The 21,259-nt window shown below is 45.3% G+C and overlaps 1 long non-coding RNA gene across 3 annotated transcripts in view; it reads right to left on the bottom strand.

Annotated features, from left to right (window-relative positions):
- Positions 1–21,249, bottom strand: part of LOC104852529 — a 198,375-nt gene extending 177,126 nt beyond the window's left edge. For all 3 annotated transcript variants that reach the window (XR_004518541.1, XR_777512.3, XR_004518542.1), the window contains exons 1-2: positions 21,122–21,249; positions 20,493–20,705 (exon numbers count right to left, since the gene is read on the bottom strand). This is a non-coding gene — a long non-coding RNA (uncharacterized LOC104852529). The remainder of the gene's footprint in view (positions 1–20,492; positions 20,706–21,121) is intronic.
- Positions 21,250–21,259: the final 10 nt, after the last annotated feature.

Below are 21,259 nucleotides of genomic sequence, written 5' to 3'. Positions count from 1 at the left end.
ATCAAACTGCCTCCATAGCTCCCTAACTCCCCAGACGTTGTCAGAAAGGCACGGTTCCAGCATTTGTGAAATATGTGCTTGTTCTACATTGACTTTCTAAAATGAAGTCCTCTCTGCACCCCCCATCCTGTGTGTGTGTGTGTGTGTGTGTGTGTGTGTGTCCACATCCACGTCCATATCCATACACATTGGCTGATCCTGGGGCTGCCCAAAAACACCTCACACATTCAGTGAATGTAGACTTGAGGTCCTACCTGTCCAGGTGCTGGAGAAACCAACAAAACAATCATGTCTCTGCCCTGGAAGAGCTCAGCCTGGCAAGGAAAAATGACATCTAAATGTCCTTAAGGGAAGGCTGGTGACACAGAATCAGATTTTCCCAGGTCAGGGAGGCCTTGGCAGATGGGATGTTTGCACAGAGTTCTGTGGGGTAAACAGAAGTCACTACAGAGGACAGAGCCCTAAAAGGCCCAGCATGAAAACTGGAAGCCATGAATATCCAGGACTCCTCCAAGAGACTGCTGATGACTTCTCAGCGCTGAGCAGGACATGTATGAGCTGGAGCTGGAGCTGAGTGACGGGACAGCAGCAGAGGTCTTAAGTTAAACTTTGAATCAGTGGAAGTCAGTATTCCTTCATCTCTCAATAGGTACTTTTCTTCCTGCCCTGCTCCCAGTGGGGTTTCTCCAAGCCACTCATACTGTTAAAGTGGGAATGTCCTGACCTCTGCTTTCATCATACTGGTGTCACTACCCATACTTTATAGATGAGGGTCCAGAAGTCACTTTTGTGTCACACAGGAAAAATATCCTTCTCCTTGTGAGCTTAGTATATTGCAGATGCTACACTAAGTAATTCAGATACGTTTAATATTTCATTTGATCCTCTAAAGAACCTTTGAGAAAGTTTCCTAAAACACTCTAAGGTCTTCCTTCTTCATGTCTTTGAATGTGCTGTTCATCTTGCCCTATAAGCCCTCTCTCTTTACCTGATATATTATTTAGGCTTCCAAATAAATAGCAGGCTTCAGATAGAGGAGCCCACCCATAGTGGACCACATAGCATAGAAGTTTGTGCTGTCTCATGGGATATTTTGGCAAAGGGCATGAGGTCCACCATGAGAGGAACAGCCGTGCTCACCCAGGTCATCCTGGAGCTCAGGTTCTATTTTGTTGCTCCTCCCTTCCCTCATGGCCAAAATTTGTTCCTCCACATCACAGTCTTGGGAAACAGTAGCAAGCAATTTTACTTCCACTCACAATTGGAAACTCAGCCCCACAACATTCCTAGCTGCAAGGAATGATGGTAACTTCAATCTCCAGCTCAACAGCCAGGTGTTCTGGTAAACCTGGGAGTGTTTTGTTACAAGGAAGAAAAAGAACAGAACCAGGAAAGCAGGCAACATACTCTGGCCCCCTGCTTATCTTTCATAATCCAATTTGAATGCTGTTTCCTCCATGAAGCCTTCCTGGCTACCTCCCAAAAAAAGAATTAGTTGCCCACTACTCTGTACTCCTACTGCCTCTTAGGGTTTGCTGCTTTATGCTTCTCAGCAAACTGGCCTATCGCTCCAGCCAGTCTCTGAACAGCAGTTTCCTCATCTGCAAATAGTAAGCACGGCACTGTATGTAACAAGCACTATGTCCCAGGCAATGGGCTGAGCAAAATTTATGTAGAAACTCCTTTACTCTTCCCACACCCCTGGGGGTTTCCTCCCCTGTAAATGGGCATAATGATGATACAGACCTCAGAGTTACAATAAGGATGAAAAGAACTAGTATTGAGGTGGGTGTTGAGTATATGCTCAATTAATGTTCACTCCTATTATTGTGAGTATTGGTTGGTGAATATACCATGTGTAAAGGATTAGTCCAACTACAGACTATCCTCTGTGCCCTGCACTGTTCACAGCTGAGCAGCAAATGTTAATCCCACTCCAGGGTGTGTAGGACATAGAAGTGCAAGGTCAAAGGGCTCTTGCTACAGATACAGAACACCACAGTTCTGGAAAGCACTGTTATTAACCCTCTTCCTCTCAGGTAAGAAGCTAACTCGCCCAACCTAGCCAGAATCAAGGCTTAGATGAGACTGAGGGTGGTACTACATTACCTCCAGAAATGCTGCTTAGTATGTATTTTTCATGTGGTGAGAGAAGTATTAGCTAGATACATGCATAAATCATGTGTACATCTGGTAGCCACGTAAGACTGTGGTTCAGGCATGTTGGCTATTTAAGATACTACTGCTGCCTGGTGGCTGTAAGGAGTATTGCAGGCATAGACACTGAAGGCAAAAGCATCCCAGCATTAATTTTGAAGGGTTTTGATTTATTAGATATGATCAGAACCTTCACAAAACATTCTCTCTCTTATCAATAGACAGCACCAGGATATTTCCATTGTTCTTGGCCACAAGCATTTCCTAGATCTGTTCTTATTTGCACTTTAGGATTTCTGAATTCAGACTTTATAACAATAATGGGCCAGTCTCTATGGGGAGAAAGTGACCCAGCACATTACATTATATGTGCAGAGTTACACCAGTTGTATGACCTGAGTGGTAAGGACTACAGAGAATATCCTAAAAATGTTTCATTTCATGTAAAAATAAAGTTACCCTATATGCAGGAGATATTCTGTTGCCCACCTGTAAATCCAGTTACTAACAGTAAAAAACACCCAGTTTCTAATCTACAGAATGGGGAAAAAAATTTTGCCACCTACTCCTTGAACAGAGTGTTAATATCTAGAATATAGAAAGAATTTTTTAAAAGACCCCCCTGCCAAATAAATGGCCCAATCTAAAAAATGAGCAAAGAGGGCCAGGAATTTGGCTCGGTGATTCTGCTGCCTGCCTCGGCTGCCTGCCTCACAAGCACAAGGGCCTGAGTTTGATCCCCAGTACCCCCCCCCAAAAAAAAAGAGCAATTGTAATGAATTCTTTAAAGAAAAACAAGTACAAATAGCCAATAGGTACATGAAAAACTGTTCAGTATCTATGGCATTAGAGAAATGCAAATTAAAACAACACTGAAAGTCTATCTTATCCCAGTTAGAATGGCTATTCTCAATAAATGAAATAATAACAAAAATGCTGGCAAGGCTACTGGGGAAAAGGAGCCCTTCTATATTGTTGGTGGGAATGTAAACTAGTACAACCACTATAGAAATCTGTATGGGGTTTCCTCAAAAAAACTACAAAGAGAAATTTAATTTGATCCAGCTATATCTCTTCTAGATATCTTCCCCAAAGAATTAAAGACATCATATTACAGTGATAGATGTGTACCCATGTTTACAGTAACACAACTCCTTGGAAATGGCCTATTTGCCTATCAACAGATGAATGGATAAAGAAAATGTGGCACATATACACAGTGGAATACTACTCAGCCACAAAGAAGGATGCATTTGAGTCATGTATAAGAAAATGGATGCACCTTGAGGCCATACTGCTAAACAAAATAAGATGCAGTTAAATATTGCATGGTTCCTCTTATTATGAGAAACACAAAGTAAAATAATTTAAAGAGCAAAATAAAAGATAGGTAATAGAAAACAGGGAAATAGACTGTGGAAATGAGAAAGGGATCTGAGGATCGAGAAGTACAGAGAAGGGAGGGGAATAAGGGAAGGGGGAAGTAAAAACATCAGGATGTGATGTGTGCACGTACCAATTCCCCACAATGAGTATATATTATGTATCACAAACATATAAAAAACACCTGGCCTCTCCCAATAGATCAGAGAATGTTTTGCAGTGGATTTGACAAATGATTCACCAAGTCCTATAATTTAGGCACTAAATACGTACCTATCAAAGCTCCCAGGTAACATTTATAAAAGCTATATAACTTCCAGATATATGCAATATAGTTAGTGGAGGAGAGAAGGAAGCTGTGTGTTTATCCAAAGCATAAATGCACATAAAAAAAACAGTATTCTTCACTATGTCTTAAGAGTATATTGTTGATATTTTTAAAAATAACTTTCACATACATGAAATGCAAAAACATTACAATTTCCCTGATATTCTGCAGAGTTACTGTTGGCTGAAAGGGATTCAACAGTATAGACATTCTAGTACCCATTGAAACACTATGACAGTGAAAGAAATTAAGGAGCAATGGCAGGAAAACTGTATGGTATTAGTTGTTTTTCTTAAGTATGTGCCCTTAATGTGATAATTCTCCCTCCACTCCAAAGTGTAATTGAAGCAAAAGGCATCTTACAAGTAATGGTGTTGTAGTATCAGGAAACCCCAATTTCTAGTTCATTAGGAAGAGGGGTTCAATATTTCACTAGCACCTGTATTCTGACACTCATTTTTAGCACTAAATTCTCCCACCATGACAATATCGATAATACTGCCAATAACCTTCTGGGATTATCTAAGAGAGCTTTTAATTTTCTCTTTTTATTACTTTGTCTTTCCTTCTTATGCATCTCTTCCCCCCTTTTCTCTTTCCCACTCCTCCTGGCCGCTCTCTCTACTTCCTGTTTTCCTTCCTCCTTCCCTTGGTTTCTTTGTGTCTAAAGATGAACACTTTCTCTCCTGGTGGGTAGCATCTCTCTTCTCTGAGGACAGCCCTGGGCAAAGAAGGAGGGGATGAACATGGGGTAGTAGCAAAGGAAGTCACTTTGGCCTTTGTCGCCCCCTGGAGTCTGTTGTTCTGCCCAAACCTCCTGCCCCAGGCAGTTACCTGTGAGCATCTTGAGAAGAAAAGCAGAGCTAATACCACACTTGGAGTCCCTAGAGCTGGGTTCAAATCCTGACTCTGGCAGTGACCAGCTTTACTATTTTAGGTTGTCTCCTTGTCTTTCAGAACCTCTGTGCCTCACCCATGAGGCTGGTAGCCTCATATGAGCTACTATTAGACACTGATCAAGACCATGCTTGTGGCAAGGCATGCCACGCAACAGTTGCTCGGTAGATGCTTACAGACTGAGATACAGAATCTAACAAAAAGCAGGTTGCACAAGAGTGAAGTAGAGAAGGAAGGTGTGTTGAGGGTGATGGGACCATGTGATGAGCCGTTTTGTTCTGTAATTGTGAAAGCGGTCACAAAGTCTAACCCCTTCCTTCCACCAGGAGGTAGCTCTATTTCCTTGACCCTTAAAATCTGGATTGGTGATGTACTTTGCTTAGCCGATGGGTCATTAGCAAATGTGATGCTTGCAAAGGACTGGAACACGCTTACACACGTGCAGGCTTACCTTCCACCCCATGTTGCTTTTGGAAGCCTGTGACTGCTGCCACTATGTGATGAACCCCAGGCTAACTCTCAGAGCAATGAGACATACATGGCCAGGTCCCTTTGTCACCCCAGCCATTAGTCAGAAGCCAGCCAGAAATGTGAATGAAGCCACTGCTGCCGTTTGATCACAGATGGTGTATTTTAGCTATTTTTGTTGAATACCAAATTACCCCATAACAGGGCTGGGGATTTGGCTCAGTGGTTCTACTGTCTGCCTCACAAGCACAAGGTCCCAGGTTCGATCCCTGGTACCAAAACAAAAAAATTACCCCAAAACAGCTTACATTTCTTCCTTCTCACAGTTTCTGAGGGTCAACAAACTAGGAGCAGTTTACCTATATGTTTTGGATCAGGAAATCTGCAGGCTGAAGATAAATTGATCATCTCAAATAGGATGTGGTGACAGAGACCTGTAATCCCAGCTACGAAGGAGGCTGAGGCAAGAGGACAGCAAGTTCGAGGCCAGCCTTGGCAACTTAGGAAAACCTCCATCTCGAGACAGAGAGACAGAGAGAGGAAGAGAGGGACAGACAGAGACAGACAGAAAAAATGGAAAGAAAGAGAAGAAAGGAAGGGAGGGAGGGAAGAGAAGGAAGGAAGAAAATGTGGTCATCTCAAGGCTAAAGAAAGGCTGGTTGTACCTTCTTCCACTTACTCTCCCTTTGGCCAGTGGCCAAGGGCTGTGGTTCCTAGTAACTAGCTTCCTCCAGAGCAGCTGACCAAGAGAGAGAATAAGGGCACCCAACACAGAAGGATCAGCTTTTATAACTCAGTCTCAGAGGTGATCGCAGAGACCAAGCATGCCACAGAGGGGAGAGGACTTCATGAGGGTGAATAGAGACAGAGGTCATCTGGGATCATCATCTCAGAGGCTGGCTGCCACAGTGCACAAGCCCAACTGAGACCAGAGGAGCCAACTACAGCTTCATAAACAGTGGCATTGCCATTACATTTGGGGTGGTTCGTTAAGAAGCAATTGGTAACTGATGCAATGCCTAGCATTACCTTCTCATTCACCACTTGCTAGCCCAATAGTCAGTCTCTTCTCACCAGCAGCATGGATCATGGCTCTGTGAGGTGACTCTTGACTCTGGCAACCCAGAGCTAAGGGTGGGCTGGGTTCCTTCTTCTTGCAGCTGCTCCCCAGATAGAGCTCCCACCTCCAATCCATCCAACTCTCTTTCTTCTCTAGAGCCACCTCTTCCTTTAGGCCAGGGAAGAGGCGTTAAGTTTAGAAGGAAAGCACATGGGACGAAGGGTGTCGGGGCTGACAAGATGAGAAAAAAAACAGTCCATGTTCACCACATTCCGCCTTCACTGTGAAGCCCCAAAATACAGCCAGGGCTCCATACACACTCTTCAGGATCTGAGCATCAGAAGCCAAAAAGGGTCCCCAGCAGTGTGCGTCCCCCATCCCTCATTAAACAGATGGGGAAGTGTGCCCAAAGTCACACCACAAACCTGTAACAGCAGTAAGATTAAACCCAGAACTCTTGCTTGCCACTCTGGGCTTGTTTCTTTGCAATATATAAAGAGCACATAGCAACACTGGTGACACTTCTGTTCAGAACAGAATCCATTTCTAAATATTGTCCATCTGGGACTCAGAGAACAGCCCAGGGCAACAAGAAAGACCAGAAAGAACGGGAAGGGGAGAGGTGAGTTCATTGCCTGATTACTTCTCATGAGTGGGCCACCCTTTTAGCTTCCCCCTAGCCCTCGCAGCCCAGCATTCTGCCACCTCCTGTGACCAGACCTCACTGAGGCATCCACCTCAACATCCACAGTCACACCCTATCTGCAGTTCCACTTGCCAAGGTTTCAGCTATTTGAGAGCAACCAGGGTGCAAAAGTGTTAAACCCTTTCCTAAGTTTTAAGCTGCATGCCTTTCTTGAGTAGTGTGATGAAATTGTGCATTGTCCATCCCTGTCCAAAATCATCCCTTGTCCAGTGTACCCACACCATATACCACCCTCCCATTAGCCACTTAATAGCCACCTGGGTTAGCAGACCCAATGTCGCTGTAGCACAGTGTCTGTGTTCATTAGTAACAGTGGCCTTGAAGCACAAGAGTGGTGATGTTGGCAGCTGTGACATGCCAGAGAAGCCATGAAATACTGCCTTTCAGTAAAGAGGTAAATGTTCTTGACTTAATAAGGGAAGAAAAAAGAATCTCATGGTAAAGCTGCTAAGATCAATGGTAAGATGAATCTTCTATTCACAAAACTGTAAAGGGAAAAGAAATTTGTGTATTCTTCTGTCATGTCTCAGACTGCAAAAGTTATGGACACATTGTGTGACAATGCTTGACTAAGACAAAAGCCATTAAGTGTGTATGTGCATGTGCGTGTGTGTAGAAATATAGTATATGTAGAGTTCAGTACTATCCAGTTTCAGGCATCCTTATGTCTTGAAATGTGTCCCCTGTGGGTTACAGGGGACAACTGTACTTCCTCAGAGGCACATGCCAACCCAAACCAGGAGTCCTGGAGTTTTAGCATCTCAGAGCTGACTATACTCTCTCAGTGACAAGGGACCAGTCGGCCTCTGCTCACACACTTCTGGAGATCAGGAACTCACCCCCTGCCAAGCTGGTTGGAAAGAGCTTTGGAGACAGATCTGCCTTAGCTCAGGTCAGAGTTCCATGATGGGCTGCTGTGTGATCTTTGTAAGGCATTTGACCACTGTATGCCTCAGATACCTCCTCTGCAAAACAGGAATATTGGCACTTGAATAGGGCTGTTCTGATAATTAAGTAAATTCATAAATGTATGCAAAGTTTTCAGAAAGTAATCAGTGTACAATTTTTATTACATAGGCACAACGTAAGAACTGCATAGAGCACAGGGATTCTGTCTCTTAGCGTGCCTGCTTCCCACCTGAGCCCTCCAACCTACACAGGCATGGCTGATAGAGATCTAGGATTTCCCTAAGGTCTCTACCCACACATAGAGTCAAAAATCACCCATCAGGGCCAGAGATTTAGCTCAGTGGCACCATGCATTCCGCTCAAGCGCAAGGTCCTGAGCTTGATCCCTGGTATCAGGAAAAAAAAAAAAAAAAACATCATCTGGGATGCAGGAAGGCACTAAGCAGTAGCAGACATGGAGTGCTTAGAGAGATGGCTTAGGCTTAGAATATTAAACAATGACAACAGAGGAAGAGGGTCAAACGGAGACAGAAACTACAGAACTAAGACATCGGGGCCCAGGTGTTGATGAGGAAAGTTTAACTCTGAAGGCCAAATATCTATCACATGCAACTTTTTCCTTTACCAGCATCCAGGCTGCTACTCTATCCCTTGGGAGGGTGAAGCATGGGGCAGGCAGCAGTCTGCAGCTCCCAGGCTGTGAAAGCAGAGAGGCACTGGGCAAGAGAATGGAGAATCCAGCACTGGGGACAAGGGGGCACCTTTCAGCCTTAGTATCATCTGCCCCAAAGCAAACAAATGCACAAGCAAATCACTGAGTGTAAGAAGTTGCTAGGGAGCAAGGGACAGGAAATGGAAATTCATTACACCTTCTCCCTGTCAGTCACGTGCAATATACAAACTGCACAAGAGCCTTTAATTTGTGTGCTGCTTCTGCAGTTTATTTTCATGCAACTAAATAGCTCAGAGGCCTTTACCCGCTTGCTTGTGAGTTCCCGTCTTCCACAGCCCCTACTTGTCTATGCTGTACCCTTCTTCCTCTGTGCAGAGCCTCCAGGGCTGGAGGGTAAGAAGCAGGTCATAGGACAACGAGACCTGGAGGAACCAGAGGGAGGGGAGGGAAACCTCTCAGCACAGGCTGCTGTTCACTGGGAGATGGCGAGGTGAGGAGGTGGCTGATGCCTCTAACAGCAAGCAGCCTGTGCCCTGGAACTGTTCCCAGGTTTCTTGGGCTTTCTGTCACCTCCTTGACATCTCCTCACTTCGTCTGGGGAGTGGTAACAGCTTACTAAAATTCCAGCCCAAAGACCTTGTTCCATCCCTTACGGCTTTTCCTAAACCCTGTCCACACCTTTATAAATAGGTCCTTTAAAATATTCCATAGCTAGAATAGGCAAATTCTTAGAGACAGCAAGTAGACCAATGGTTACTAAGGGCAGGGTTAGAAAGGAGCAGGGAGTTACCAGGGATTTTCTTTGGTTGGTGTTTTGTTTGTCTGGTTTGCTTTGTTTCCAATACAGTATGGCAGACTCTTGAATTATGAACTCAATTCATTTGCAAGGGCTGGTTGTAACTCAAGTTGGTTAATTGAAGGCTCAGGCTCCTCTACACAGCCTTCAAAGCCTTTCTCCTATAAACAGGCAGATCTCAGGGTCCTTAGAGAGACGTTGGCCCAGAATTTCTCAGTTAACCCCACACAGTAAGGATGTTGTAGTGTTACTTCCAAAATTCTTTAAGGGTTAAATTTGTACCTGAGACCATATGAAAGGACAAGTGGCTGGCATTCACGTCATAACTCAAGACTCTGGTCATAAGTTGAAACTAAAACTCCCGTTATAACCCAAGTTGTTCATATGTCAGACTGGTTTTAACTCAAGGGTCCACTGTACTAGAGGTTGATCTGAGGGTCTTGCACTGAGCAACATCCCCATCCCTTTTTTCTTTTATTTTGAGACAGGGTCTCACTGAGTAGTGCCCTTGGACTTGTGATCCTCCTGCCTCACCCTCCTGAAGAGTTGGAATCATAGCAGAAGTTAGTGTTTAACTGGCACAAAACTTCACTTGGGGAAGATGAAAAAGTGATGGATGGTGAGGATAGTTGCACAACAGTGTGAATATACTAAATGCCACTGAACTGCATACTTAAAGTTGCTAAAATGCTAAATGTTATGTTAAATGTATTTTACCACTACTTAAAAAAAAACAAAACTTCACTGCCATTAACCAAACCAAGTGTATCATTTGTTTCCTTATGGGACCTGCCTGCCTGTCCCCCAGCACTGATTTCCCAGTAGGACCGAAGTTCCTAAACCTTGGACCATGAGGGTTTCAGGAAGCCAACCCTTGAGGTTAGGCAGGGCAGCTGGGCACCTGGGTTTTCCCTTTGTTGAACAGCCATGGAGACTGAGCCTCCTTGCTATGGACCAAATGTTGAAATTCTAATCATCCATGTGAGGATGTGTGGATGTCAGGCTTTTGGGAAGTAAGTAATTAGGACTAGATTAGGTCATGAGGTAGGATCCTCGTGATGGAATTAATTCCCTTATAAGAGGAACATGAGAGCTTCTCCCCCTTAGTCTTCCTCTCTCTCTCCCCCTCCCTTCTTCCCTTCCTCTCTCCTTTCCTCCCTCCCTCCTTCTCCCTCTCCCTAATCCCCGCCCTTCCCTTATCCCTAGATAAGGACATAGCAAGAAGGCAGCCATCTGTAAGCCAGGAAAAGTCCCCTCAGTAGAAGCCAACCATGCTGGCCCCTGGACCTTGATCTGGGACTTCTGGCGTCCCTGAGAAAATACATCTCTAATGTTTACACTGCCCAGTCTGTGCAGTATATAGCATTTTTCCATAGCAGCCAGAGCTGACTAAAACAACCAGGAGAATGTGTACTTCTAAGCCCTTCCGCACATGGGTTTACATGGGAGGTTATTCTTGAACTGGAAACCTCTGCAAACCTGGTTCCAGACCAGTGTTTCCTGAACCCTGATTGTTGCATACACTGGTTCCAGCTTCTGCCACAACTAGAGCTCAAGAGACAGATCTTTATTCTGAAAATGTCTGTGTGACCCAGCGCAAGTCTGTCCACTCTGTGAGCCTAAATTTCCCCTTCTGTATGACAGAGGAGTTAACCAGAGGTATTCACACTTTTCTTCCAACCAGCGGTCTTTCGTCAAATAAAACCTACAAAGAATTCCAACATTAAGGCAGAATAAAAACCCAGGCTATTTGGGCTGAGGATAGGTGAGAAGCCCACAGCACCCCTCCTCCTCCACACTCCTACCCTGATTCCCAGTTAGCTTCACTGCCAAGCAGCCCTACAGTTCTATGAGGTACAGTCCAATGATCACCATCCCAAGTGGTCTTCAAAAGCCCACCAGGCTGTGGAAGTATGTGTGGTGGCGGCTGAGCAGCACGTATGACCTCAGAGGAAACACTGGCCCGGTGAATGCCAGGAGGACCTGGAGAGACACCCCCTGCCCTGTCCTAAGCAGCAAGACTGGGCCCAGGCCATGGCGACTGTCTCCCTAACCCTGGGGATAAGGAACAACTGCCGCCCATCCCCTGGCTGGGACGGCCTATTACCTCTGAGCACAAGCAGAGGGGCCAAGCAGGCCCAAGAAAAATATTTTGTCAGTGAGTCTATTATGAAAATAAAAGAAGCCACCCGCGATAAGTGATGTGCAAGCTTCCCTTCAATCTGCCACAGCCTGACAAGGGCCGAGAGGGCCCTTCCAGGACAGGCATGCGGCCAAGGGCTTTAAATAATCGTTAAAATGCTCTTGTGATCTATCAGGCTGGTCCCTAGGCACCAGCCCACAGCACTCACAGCCAGGCCTCCTTCCTCCTTGGCCACAGCACGTGGGAGGTGGGCATGGCCACCCCATCCCTCCCACAAGACGCCTGAGCTGTGGGCACCCCCAAGAGGAGGAAGGATCCAGCTGTAAGTGTCCTCTTTCCCTCTTGGCAAGGAGAGAGCAGACCACAGTCATGCCTCATGTTTCCTAGGTGTTTAGGGCACTTTCCATCTATCATTACATTTAATACTCTGGACAACCCAAGGAGCTAGGTACTAGTGTGACTATGTCCATTTTAAGACTGGGGAAACTGAGGCACGGAAAAGTGACTTGTTTAATGAAATGTAAGTGTGCTTGCCTCCAGAGTATCCTTAACTACATTGCTATATCCTTAATCTACATTGTCCCCAGGGGAGGGCAGGGCTGGGCATCTCTACTTTCTCCACTTCTGGATTTCCCAACCACCTCTTTCCTCATGGCCCTGTGAAATCCTTACAAACAATTCCAAGATTGAAGTGAAATAAAAGTCCAGGTCAAGCAAGTCACTTCCTCTCCCTGGGCCTCAGTTTCCTCTTCTGACAGATGATGGTGAAGATGCTTTTGTTGCTGTTATTGTTGCTGTTGTTGTTGTTGAGACAGAGTTTCACTATTAGTTCAGGCTGGCCTTGAACTCACTATGCAGCCCAGGCTGTCCCTGAACTCACGGTGATCCTCCTGCCTCAACCTCCCAAGTGCTGGATTACAGGCCAAGGGCACTACCACACCCAGTTTGAAGATCCTATTTTACTTCTCAAGGCCTACAACGAAACTGTAGTAGGAAATTTGTTAGGAGGACAAGGCTTTGGAATGGTAGGGTTCTAGGCTTGTGGAAGGTACTGTTATTACTGACTCCCCAGCTACCAATGAACTTCTCGCTACATGATCAAGTGCAAGGTCAAGTGACACTGGCTTCAAATCCTGGACTATTCAGTCCATGCTGGGCAGAAGATCATAGGTTTCAGTAGTTCAGTGTTATAGTAAAAGACCTGGTGCTGGTCTTGATTCCACTCTTACATACCTACCTCTGGGTACCACCATCCTCTTGGCATCATTTTCTATTCACAGACCACTTTCTACCACCACAGCCACACCTGTGTCTCCAGAGACAGCCCCAAGAATTCTTCCAGGCAATACCATAGATCACCCTCTAGTGATCACCACAGAGTCCCCAAAGCCGAGGCAAGAGCCCTGGGGAAGCCCCAAGAGAGGTCTAGTTAAAGTCTTCCCTGAGCTACCCTGGGAATTTCTATCACTCTGCCCCAGGACCTTCCCCTCACCATGGTCTCCCATGGCTTCTCTCACCAAACCCCAGTCCATTCCAGCTGTGGCCTAAGGCACCTGGATTGCAACATCATGGGGCTCCACTCTTAGCTGGCCTTGGTGTTCCCTGCAGGTGCTGCCTCTGACTTTACTCATCCATGTCTCTGGGCCTAGCTCAGCTAACATCCTCTGAGAAACACTGCCCCGGGAGAGCAGAGACCACAACAGAATACACCAAGTTGGGGGCCTTAGAGTCTATCAGTAACCCAGCCTTCACTCAGTACTTCTGGGTCAGAGCCAGGGACAACATGAGATAACCAGAGCCTTGCCCTTAAAAAGCCAACAGTGGAGGATCAAATGTGTAGATGGAAATGAACAAGAGCTGTGGCCTGGGACACAAGTGACCTCTAGGAAGGTAGAAATCCAGGGGCCTTGGATACAGATGTGAGAGCCAGTCAGACCCTGATGTGAATCTCTTCTCTGGATCTTTCTGGCTGTGTGACCTCAGGCACATCACTTTACTTCTCAAGGCTTCTATTTCTCTTCTAGCAAACACAGTGCTATGAAAATTAATAAGAGAATGCATGTAAACTGTGTAGCCAATATTATCTAACAAAAATAGCTGCAATTAATATCACCCTGAAGGAGAAACTAACAGCAAAACACAGGAGCACAGGAAATTCTCTCAGTGCTCAAGAGAAATGGGGAGCAGGGGATGAAGGACAGCTTCCTAGTGGAGGCAGCATTAAACCTGTGCCTTGAAAAACAAGGGTTTTCTTTTGAAGAGATACGGCCAGGCAGGGACTTTCTGAACAGAACTCCAATTGCACAAGAAATAATATCAAGAACCAACAAAGGGGAGTGTATCAAGTTAAAAGTGTCTTCTGCACAGCAAAGGAAACAACTAATAGAATAAAGATACAACCTAAAGAATGAGAAGAATATTTTGCCAGCTACTCCTCAGAGAGAGAACTAATATCTAGAATATATAAATAACTCAAAAGATTAGATCCCCCAAATTTTTAAAAATCCAATAAAAAACAGGCAACTGCAATAAACAGACATTTCTCAGAAGTACAAATGGCCAATAAGTACATAAAAAAAATATTCAGTATGGTTGGCCATTAGAGAAATACAAAATAAAACAACACAGATTCCATCTTATTCCAGAAAGAATGGCATTGTCAAGAAAACAAATAATTAGGGCCAGGGACTTAGTTCAGTGGTACTGTACCTGCCTCACAAGTGCAAGGTCCTCAGTTCAATACCTGGTACCAGGAAAAATAAAATAATAACAAAAGCTGGAGAGGCTTCAGGGGAAAAGGAACCCTTCTACATTGCAGGTGGGAATGTAAACTAGTACAATCACTATAGAAATCAGTGTGGAAATTCTTTCAAAAGAAAAAAACCTAAAAACAGAAATTCCATTTCACCCACCTATTTCCCTTGTTATGGCTTATATCTTGGTGTGCCACTAAAGCCTCAGGCAGTCATAGGTGGAGCTTTTCAGAGGTGTCTGGATCTGGAGTTTGTGCTGCTGGCATTAAGGATGCAATGCTGGGATTGATTCATAGTGCAGTGCTAGGATTAAGGGTGCCCCACCTTAGGTGTGAGTGCTTAGCCTGGATAGGATATAACAGACAGAAAGAGGGCTGCTGTTTCTTTGCTGCCTTGCTGCTTTGATGCCTTCTGCCCTCCATGAACTGTTTCTCCTCTGAGATGCCCCTCTGCAATGCCCCTCTGCCATGCCACCCTGCCTTGCAGCCAGCCAACTATGAACTGAAACCTCTACAAACAGTAAGCAACAATAAATCTTTGCTCTTTTAACTTTAGGTGTTGGGTATTTTGTCTCAGCAATGAAAAAAGTGGCTAAGACACTCCTAGGTATATTCCCAAAAGAGTTAAATACATCATATTATAGTGATACATATATATCCATGTTTATAGCAGCACAATTCATAATAGCTCAATCTTGGAAGTGCCTATATGTCTTTTAACAAATGAGTAAAGAAAATGTGGTATATATACACCATGAAGTACTACTCAGCCATAAAATTTGAGTCATTAGTAGGAAAATGGATGTACCTTGACATTAAGTAAATAAATCAGACACACAAACATAAATATCACATGGTTTCTCTTATATGAGAAGCTCAAAGTATAAATACTTTAAAGAGCAAAATGAAAGATTATAGGAAACGGGGAAATAGTTCTTTTGCAAATGTGAAGCGGATCTAGAGATGGGGGGAGTAAAAACAAGACATGTTATACACATGTACCAACTCCCCATGATAAATGTAATCATTATGTATTATAAGTATGTACACATAAAAATTTTAAAAGAAAGGAAGAAAATTTCAGCACGTGAGGCCATCCAGATAGTGTCCAGCATGCACACAGGCACTGAGCTGGGGAAAGCACTCACCAGTGTAGCTCAAGCACATGGGTTAGATTGTGTTGGGTCAGCTCCTGAGGTTTTACTGATCTCCATGCAAAATGTACCATGGCAGCAGCTCTCTTCCCTCAGTTTCACCATCTGTAGAATGAGGCTGCTCAAGTCAGTAACCCCTGGGCCCCAGCTCTCCAAGATGTTTCATTCTGTGGTACTCAGGCTCCCAGGCCCCTAAATGCTTCCACATGTCAACCATGACCTGGCTCTTTATGTCTGCCCACACAGTACTGCCAGGCAGCCCTATCTCCAGGCTTTGGACAGCCTCCCTGGGTCCTTCCGCACATAGTTATTCTAGGGCCAGCAGCATGTGGCCCCCACTCCAACAGAAACAACACCCAGGGTGTCCAGTCCTATGGACACATCAGCCCTTTCCCACCATCCTCTTCTCCCTCCTCAGGCCTCAGCAGTGCCTGGCCGAGGACAGTGTGGGTTTATTTGGGGTCTGCGGGATGCAGGGAATGTTATCATTTTCAGGGAACTCCACGTCCTGGTCTCCGTGCTTATTCTGGCCCCTTTCCGCAGATGCTGCAGGCTTTATCAGGCAAGGAAGTCTCCCTCCTGCTCTCTACCACCCAGGGCTCCAAGCTCCAAGAAGGTTTCAGGTTTCAGAGAAATGAACTAAATGCCTAAAGGGGCAGCAGCAGCCTCTTCAACTCCTGGAAAAGAGGACAGAACCCAGCTAAGGGTTCAGGCCGTGTCACTCCCCCTGGCGTCCCCTGGCCCTCCACCCCCACAGATGGCAGGCATTTGGTTTTTCAAACTGGAACCTGATAATTCTAGAATCTTGGGATCTAAGAATTCAAGGATCCTCAAACTAATAAATTCTTAGGCTATCAGAATCTTAAAAGTTGTTGAATCTTAAACTTCTAGAAGCATGAAAGTCTAGAATCTCAAAATCAAGTCACTGTGTCCAGGGAAGAGATCAACTCCATCGCCGAGGCTGCACAACTTTAGGCAAGTTATTTAACTTCCCTGGGCCTCCATTTCATCATCTATAAAATGGGGCAATAATAAACAGTACCTACTTCCTAGTGCTACCATGTGCATTGAATGAATTACTGTGTACACTTTCAGTAGCGCCTAACACATGCTGTTCTATAGCCACAAAGGACTGAATTCCACCAACAACTTGAAGGGGACCCATTCAAGGACTATGAGCTTCAGATGAGATGGCAGCCCCAGCCAACACATAGATTTCAGCTTGGTAACCCTCTGAGCAGAGAACCCAGCCACACCAGGTCTGGATTTAAGAGAACTGTGAGCTAATAAATGGCTACTACTTGTAGCCTTTAACTCTGTAGCCATTTGTTTCACAGCAATAAAATGCCTCCCCAAGGTTGTAGCACAGCACAGGGCCAGCCTAGATTAAGTGTGAGTGGGGACTTTACAAAGCATGGCTCACTGTGAATCATCTTTGGATGTACACTATCACAAGTACAATCAATTTTTCAAGGCCTAGATTCCTCTGGACCCAGGACAAACCTTCGCATTTGGCTACCAAGTTTCTAGAAAGCAAAATGTACTTCCACAGTAGGAAAATTGTTTTGCTGGACATTGTATCTGACAGCTGACCTGATCCCTTCTTACTAAAATCCTCACCTTTTCATATCAATTTAAACCAAGCAAAGTCTCCCTAATTTACAATGAGGGAAATAAATTTTAAGAGTGAAGAGAATTTCCCAGTTTCCATAATAAGCCAGAGGCTATGATTTGAGAACAGTGTCTGGACTCCCAGATTAGGACCACCTCCATTCAGCTCTTAGTTTTATACTCCACAAACAAAAGCCTCCCTTCTGTGCCCAAAGATAAGATATTCATTTTTACCTTGCGCATCCTACCTCCCACTGGCACCACTCTCCTCTGGATCCTGATTATATGGAGAGCCTGGGCTCTTCACTGGACACTGACTGACAAATTGCTGAGAACATCCTCAGATATGACATTTTGGAATGAGTAAACTCTGTAGATGTGCGTCTGGTTCCTTTCTCTCTTCAAAGTTTGTTGAGGACATATTTATTTTTGTGTTGCTCCCCAGAGTGCCTAACAAATGCCATTTCAGTAGCTGTCTTTCAATGATTTATAAGTGAGTGAATGAGTGTGTAAATGGATGAATTAATGACTAAACACACGGATCCATGATGAACGGTTGAACTACTGGATGAAGAGAGGATGGATGGATGGATGGATGGATAGACAGGGAGCTAAAGAGCTAGAAAAAATAAGGGAAGAGTGGACATATTAATGGATGGGTGGATGAACAGATGGATGGATAGATGGATCACTGGATGGATGGATGGATGGATAAATAGCTGGCAAGTGAACAGATGAATGATGGAGAGATGAATAAGTATATGATTAATGGATGATAGAAGAATAGATGGATAAAGGGATGGATGGATAAAAAGGAGGGTAGAAGAGTGTTGGATGGGGCCAGGGATTTACCTCAGTGGTTCCGCTGCCTGCCTCAAAAGCACAAGGACCCAAATTCTATCCCCAGTCCAAAAAAAAAAAAAAGAAGAGTTGGATGGATGGGTAGAAATGAATAGACAGATCTCCAAAATTATGGAACAAAGGAAACAGATTTTCTCTGTGGCTCTATGGGACATAGTTGAGATCACTAAAAGCTACAGGAAAGCAGACTTCAACTAATTGTAAGGGAGAAGCTCATGTCACAGGATTTGCAAAGAGAAAAAGTTCTACCCACCGAGGGCTAAGGTAGAGGAGAATCCAGATCCTGGTTGAGAGGTTGAACTACAATAAATTTTTCCTTCACACTCAGAAACTGTAGAATTCTAGAGCTATTAGAATTGAACTCATCCAACATCCAGGTTTGAAGATTCTTTTCCCTTCCAGGTCTCCTGGGGCTGAGGGCAGAGTCAATGACAATTAGGCTAACACTATGACAGCTTATCAGATGCACTCCTGACAACAACCCATGAGGTGGTACTGCTTCTCACTCCACATGTGACTGCTTTTCCTACTTTGTCTTACTGCCGTGTAAGCAAGAATGCTGAGACTCCAGAGTCTCAGGCAGCAATCAACTATGCAAACTTTAACAAATTATAGCCTGCTCTGATCTTCAATGACATAATATGTAAAAGGAGATAATAAAGCTTTCTTCATAAAGTTGTTGGGAGAATTCAAAGAATTTCATAGCATGCCTCAGGTAGTCCTGAGTATGTTAAAAGCTCTCCAAAAAAAGTGTAATCATGCAGGGCTGGAGATTTAGCACAGTGGTTCTGCCACCACCAGCCTTACAAGCACAAGGTCCCAAGTTCAATCCCCAATACCAAAAAAAAAAAAAAAAAAAAAAGACAATAATGGAGAAGATATTTCTTTTACTATTGCTCTCAGTATGTAGAAACACACTTATATTTGTATTCCTATTTATGAGAAGTACTACCATGGTATACCAGAGTATTATGTATATTACATAATATTATTGCAGGTTCATAAATCTAGGACCATAGATTCACAGACACGAAATAACCTATTATTTCTGAAACTGACCATCTCAGAAGTTTGAAACTTTAGAATTACCAGCCTTAGAGCCACTGATGCTTTAGTTTGGCTACTCTCACACAGGCAGGAGCTCTGAGGTCATGAGTCCAACCAGCTCAACCTAGGGCAGATGCCTCTCTCCAGGGTTCTTCACTCCATATCTCCAGCTATGACACCCTCTGAGGCCACCTTGAGGGACCCAGCTGGCCTGCTTGGCCCCATGATCCTATTCTCAGACAACCCAGAATCTCAGGAATTTGTGACCGCAGCCAGTACAGGCCTCTGATTGGGCCTGGGGGATGATGAAATATGGAAGCTCCCAGAGTTGGGCCTGGTGGGGAAGGCCACATTTTCTGTGTCATGTTCTATTGCACGCCAATCAATTATAGAGTGCCCTATATAAACACATCATGAGGGCTTTGACAGGGGGCCGGGGTGAAGTTGGGTGTCAGGGTAAAACAGGGGATAATAAAATCACTGGAGATTTATTTCTCTAAATTGGAAACTTCATGCTTACACCTGACTAAATCATCAGCCTGAAATCGGAGCCGACTCCCACGGAAAACACGTGTAACCTTATCCCATCTTTGTTTAACGGCGACCCATCAAGCTGCTGATGGATTCTGCAGATGCAGCCAGCGTCCCCCTATGGCTCCTTGAGTCCTGGGAGTCTCAATCAGACCTGTCTTCACTGTGCCCACCCTGCTCTTTGGTTGCTCCTCCAGGACTGGCAGAAGAGGCCTCTCCTACAAGTGGGTATCCACGCAGGTCCCTGTCCCCTTGATGCCCATGCCTGAAGGTACACTGTGTGTACCTCAGATCTTCCTTTTCCACACAGCCATCCTTTGTAAGAAGGAGAGCAATGGTAAGTAATAGGAGACGCGGTTACAACATCAAGAAATGAGCCCCAAACTAGCCAGCCCTGGCTTTGAACCACAGTTCTGTGATAAAAATCCCTCTGGGAAAAATTACTTTTCTACTTCTCTTTAGCTTGCCTCAGAACTTGTATGAGGATTTGATAAGCTAATGGGTTCAAGTGCTTTATAATTTCTAAATCTATGATATAAATTAGGATATGATTTTCCACTTGGATTATGAAACGTAGTACGTCAGTCCTGGAGACAGTATGATTTCACACACCTCTGGTTAAGGAGTTCTCTTTATCAGAAGTGAACAGCCAGGGTTGGGAGGAAGAATGTGGAGGGAATCTAATCAGCTGTCTACATGCTGGGCCTTGTGCTAATAAGGCATAAACAATATTTCATGTCATTCCTACTTCATAGGCCAAACTTACACTCATTCCAATGATGACAAATCAGGGATCAGAGAGTTTATGTAGCTTTCCCAAATCACACAGCCAAGACGATAACCAGGATGTCAATCTACATTTGTCGGACCTCAAAGTTCATTAAAACATTTGACCAGAGCTCTGCGGGGGCAGAGGGAGAAAAGGTGGGCAGCGCACAGTCTCAGCGTGGGCCCTGACCCTCGCCCAGCCCCTCCCTTCGGGTCCATAAATTCTTACAAGACACAAACACACTCACCCCAGGGCACACCGCAGGTGGTCAGTGGTTGGGAAGCTGCAGGCTGAGGCTCCTTCCTCAGAAGAGGGCTCCCTGCTCACGCCTTTCCTTCGCCCTTTCGGTAGGTGGGACGAGGTGGGGGAAAGGGCAGGAGGAGCCCCGTGTGTCATTTTAGGCAGCAGTCAGCAGAGCCTTGCAAAGTGCAAGATGGCTTTTTTAGCCCAGCATAAGGATCTAGTTAAGAAACAATAAATCAGCAGTGAAATGTGCATAGCAGCCTTCTCCGTAAAATCAACATGGCTTGTGCCTCTGCAGGGAGCCTTCTGCCTGCCGGCTGAAGACTGGGGCTCGGGCAGAATGCTCCTCGGTCCCACAGGGGTCTCTGGGGAGAGAGGTCGCTTCTACTACTTGAGAAGCGGCCACCGGAGCCCTGCTGAGGAGGTGCCTTCGCCGGAGACCTCCGCTTTCCGGATACAGAGGCCAAGAACTGAGCGGCTCATACAGCTATGGGCCCCCTCCTCGCCGCTCCGCCCTACGCAGAAAATGGAATAAGGAGACGAACAGGCTGGGAAGGGATTGCCCTGGGCGTCCCCCCAGCACCAAATGCTGAAAGCCATCTGCATAGAGCGCGGGGTAGGGGCACTACTGACCCCGTGGCGTGGGCGTCCGGGTTGGGATGCCCGGCCGGCCCCCGGCGAGCGCACGTAGCGAGGAGCCCCGCTCACCCCCGGGTCGGTATTTAATATCTGTAAAACTGCCACGCGGGCAGCCAAGGTAAACAGCGTCCC

Source organism: Fukomys damarensis, unplaced genomic scaffold (assembly GCF_012274545.1).
Source record: "Fukomys damarensis isolate Sample0158 unplaced genomic scaffold, DMR_v1.0_HiC HiC_scaffold_23, whole genome shotgun sequence".
NCBI classification, from domain to species: Eukaryota; Metazoa; Chordata; class Mammalia; order Rodentia; family Bathyergidae; genus Fukomys; species Fukomys damarensis.
This window is presented reverse-complemented; position numbering and strand designations above follow the sequence as displayed.